This window comes from Solanum lycopersicum, chromosome 2 (assembly GCF_036512215.1).
Source record: "Solanum lycopersicum chromosome 2, SLM_r2.1".
Classification (NCBI taxonomy): domain Eukaryota; kingdom Viridiplantae; phylum Streptophyta; class Magnoliopsida; order Solanales; family Solanaceae; genus Solanum; species Solanum lycopersicum.
In genome coordinates, this window is record NC_090801.1 from 25,023,375 (window position 1) to 25,028,408 (window position 5,034).

Here is a 5,034-nt window from a genome sequence, read left to right on the forward strand (position 1 = left end):
TAGGGATGGAGGATCATATTATTCAATTTAGACCAAAACACTAACAATTACCATAATCAAGTTGAAATTCATGTTAATATATCCAATATAACCTAAATAAAATATTAACAACTCAGTTCATAACTTCAATTTCGTAATTAAATGAAACCCATAAGAGAACTCAACTTTTGACGTTCATTTTGAATGAACCCTTGGAGGAAAGAGTCTCAAAAGAGAATTAGATCCCATAACTTAACGTTTTATGATGAATTTATGGTTAATTCTTCCCTTTCCATCCCCATAACTCTTATCCTTGCTAGTGTGTGTGTTCAAGTAGAGAGAGAAAGAAGAGAGAAGGAAGAGAGTTTATTTATGAGTTGTCTTTAGATTAATGAGGGTTGATGGTATTTATAATGGGACTTAATTAATTTAATTATACTCAATCAAACCCCTTATTAATGACCTAACCCCCTAAATAATTAAATAAAACTAACTTAAATTGTGCAGGAAGTTTTACCATCACAGACGAGACTCCTAACGATGGGCCATCTGTGAGTCGACAGTCCCTCACCCCTCTTTCCTTCACTCCGTCAATAAGTTCAGAGAATGTGCAGGCGTAGGCTTACCTCAAATATTCTAAGTATGGGACGACAGTGGCATCGACGCCCCGTCAGTCCATACAATGACCGTAGGTGGTCCCATCAATGCCCATTGTCCAGTCCCTATTTCTTCCAACAGAAAGGTCCTCCTCAAGGGCCCTTGGTTGGTCCTTGGGGTGTCGTACCCGAACGTTTCAACCATGAAACAAATCAAATACCTATTAGTTACCCTTCTACCAATTTTCATACATTTACGATGTAACAACCCGAAACCACACCCTAGAAGTTAGGTCACAATCTCGGATTGTGGCACGGCGTCGTATAACTCTCGGAGTTCTTAGCCAAGCCTTTTTCATATCATTCATTGCATATACATAGTGAATAGTAGTGCAGATTAAAAAATTTCACAAAACATAATATAGTCTTCAAAATCTCCTTCATATAAAACTAATAGGAAATATTAAGTCTCAATCTCATCATCTTAAGACACAAGAATACTTGGGACAAGGCCCATACTTCAAAATACGAATATAGAAATACTTTATCTATTACAATACTTTGAATAAAAACATAAAAGACATATATGCCCTCGAGTCAAGTGAGGACATACTTCAACTTCTCTTGAACAATCTTCCAAGTTTAAGTTTTCACTTCTCAAAGCTCCTCACCTACCAAGAACTATATAGATATAAGTATGGAGTTAGTACAACCACATGTACTCAGTATGGCTTATGCATAAAAATGATGAAAACGGTTTTTATTGGAAATAAGCATCTTTTCATTTAAAATCATATTATAATCATAATAACATCATAAATCAATTTATAAACACGTACGATACTTCTAGCATGTAATTTCCTCACTTAAAGTCATCCTAAGATTCACATACATACTTATAAAACAATCATAAACATCAAGGTAATATTCTTCTACCAAAGGTGAATTCTAAGTCTCACTTGAGTTAGGTTTGAAGCGACCGCCCATACAATCCATTACATACATATATAAGAGATCCAATAGACTCCCTAAGATAGAATTATGCTCACATAAATCACCAACACATAGATGATATGACATGCTCCTCCCAAAGTCTATCAAAAGACCTACTTAAGTAAATCAAGAAGCTAATGTCCATAGTGACCTCTCCAAGATTACCTAAATAGTCCTTAAGACTACCTAAGGCTTAGATCATGTCAACAAAATCAACAAACTTCCCTAACTAGAGTCATACTCAAGACTTCCAAATATAAGACATGAAGAGATCATCCCTTATGCCCCATTCACACTTTATCTAAGAAATCCTTAAGTTACTTCAGATTAGGTACTCATTTCTTTACATACCTCTTAACATAATTCATTAGTTCATTAGTTCATTGAGAACACATCACTTAAAGGACATTCAATTAATAGTCTTGGACAATACCTAGGAACTCCACACAACACCTTCAAAGTCTATTGTGCAATGTCTAGATAGCGTCCCATACGACCACCTAAACTCCATAAACTCCTCAAATGCTAATAGGTATTACATATGATGAGAATATGAAATAACAGACATAGACCATGATAGCAAGACATGGAATCCGAAGTTCTATCCTACTCCGATAAGGTTGTTCTACTTGCCAATGGTAGAAACTGGACACATCCCATGTTGGCACAGTGTTAAGGAATATGAAGGGCTTCCTTGTATTCTAGTCTCATACTTAACTAGAACTATTTTCCCCTACGATACTCACTCGGTTCCAACCTTCGTTCTCATAGAGTAATTCAAATATTAGGTTCACATAAAAGGGTTCGATAACTAGTTCATAACCCAATCACATTTACCCTACCTATGAAGGTCCACTAGGACTACCTCATAATGGCGACAAGAATCTCATGATGACTTTCCTATGGATCAATATGATGTCATTCCATCCAACTAACCTTAAGTCCATCATTCCTTTACTTTCAAGGATACCATTACAGCTTACACTTCAATCACTCTTAACCCTACCCTTAAGTCAAGATTTACACATAATAGACTCTCATATCATCATTTAAAGTCACATGTCATTCATACATTCAAGACAAAGAGATCTAACACCCTAAATCAAGACATCGGATATTCATAATCATATATACTTCAAGCAAGAGATACAAGTCAATCAAGACAAGACATCACATACGTCACTTTTAACACATAATACAAGTCATTCTAGAAACACGTCTAAAACAACCTAACATCTTCAAGTCATCCGGTACATCTTAAAATCATTAATATACTCCACATAGACTCATAAAGTCAAATAGGAATAACCAAGACTTAACCTAACACTATAATCATAATGTCCAAGTCATAGTCTAACATGATCACTTAAGGCAACATAAGTACAAGTTACATATATGACTATATAACTTCACATGTAGATATATAATGTCATGCTTCACATAATCAAACTATACAAATAGCCACAGAACTTCAGGTTGTTGCCAATAAGGCCATGCTCATAATATTGCATAGAGTAACATCGACAAGGACACGTCAATTGCAACTAAAACACATAACACTGCTACCATAAGTGGACCATACCAATCATAATAGAATCGAAGTATGTTTAATATCAAATTTAAGAAATCCACGCAGTATACCTTCATTCCCTTATTCACACTTCAATTCAATGCTAAATTGTCCAATTAAACATCACAAGGCCCTTACCATGGACGTAACAAATAATTCAAGCAATAATCATAAAATCCAATGAAATCTCTATCAATTTAATCTAGGTTTAACAATCTAGGATTGATTAGATAACAACTGAATACAACACTTATATTATTAGAAAGCCCATAAGAAACTACATAACAATTCATCAATATTAGCTTAATATCAAGTAAATTACAGTGAAAGCTAGGGTTAATCCAAATTCATGGGCTCATAGCTAATTTAGATTGAAATCATCAATAAAATATCAATTTGATCATAAATTAATGTTTAGAAATCATTTATGCAGGAACCCATGGTAGAATCATGAAATTGAACAATTCACTTTAGAAAACATTGAAAAAAAAACATTTTGAGGATTGGGCTCCTTGATGAAACGAGTTTCAAGGATCAAAACCCATACCTCAAGGAGTATAATCATTCAATTTGATGAATAATTTCGACACAAAAACACCTCACCAAGCCGCCTCTCCAAGTTGGACTTCAATGGAGGTTTTGGAATATTTTCTGTGTTTTGGGTTTACGATTTTGAAGAATGTGGTCTTCCATGTGATTACCATTTATATAGTAAATTAAAATACCCAAATACCCTTAATAAACCGTCCATGACTTAATTTATAAGTGGTGTGATTTACTAATTCACCCCTTGACTTGGAAGCAGCCTGCGCAGGAAGGCAGTGGTGTGCGACGCCTGCCCTTGATGGGCCGTCACAGCCCTCCGTCATTGGCTACAATTGCTGGACAAGATTCCTATGTTCACCCTTGGCTAAATCCCTCAGTACGGGACCCTTTGACGTGTTGTCACAGCCATGACTTGCCGTTGACTGCTCCGTTGCCAGGGTCTGCCCGGGACAACCTGCACACTGATTTTGGGTCCTTCCTCAAGGACCCTTAGATGGTCCTTGGGGATAATTCACGGACATTTCCAACCCAAATACATTATTATATAATTTGAACACCTCTGACATGAATTTCATCCAAAACGAACACGTAAAACTCGCCGATACTCGCCTAGACGTACAAGGTCGACTCTAAGCATATCTTTCAAACGTCATGGACGTTCTTAGTCGTTTGACCTCAAAAATTCACAAAACTTTAACCACTAACTTTAAATGATATATTAACTCTATTAAGAACCTTAAAACACCATGAAAAAACATAAACACATAGGACAACATTTTAGTCATTTAGGTGACTTAGTCGTCGAACGTCTTGGTCGTTCCTTGACGTTTGACTTCCAACACCTCTAATATTTTAGCTACTGACTCTATACCATATATTATACATATTTAGAACATTATAACATCAATACCAACATTTTATTCTCTAGTTATCCTAACTCATCTTCGGGGTCTTACAATCTCCCCCCTTGGACAACATTCGTCTTTGAATGACACTCACCACTCTCCAAACACTTCCAAGATTTGAGACTCAATCTATAATCTAATAACCATTTCATACAACACATAACAAAGAAGCCAACATCAACTTCACATAGTCACGAAATTTTACAAAACAACAAGAAACTAGAAAACAATTCTATAACTCATTATGCTACAAGGATCACATTCTTCATTCCAAATAGTAAAAACTCATTTTATACTCAATACCCTACTCATATACATCAGTTCTAGACACATTACAATATTTTAAGGCAAACGAATCAATTAGTCATTTTCTCAAAAATATGGCAGCATGCAGTTTCTGGAGAAACAGTGGCTTTTAGCCAAAAAAAATTTCAAAAATCCACAT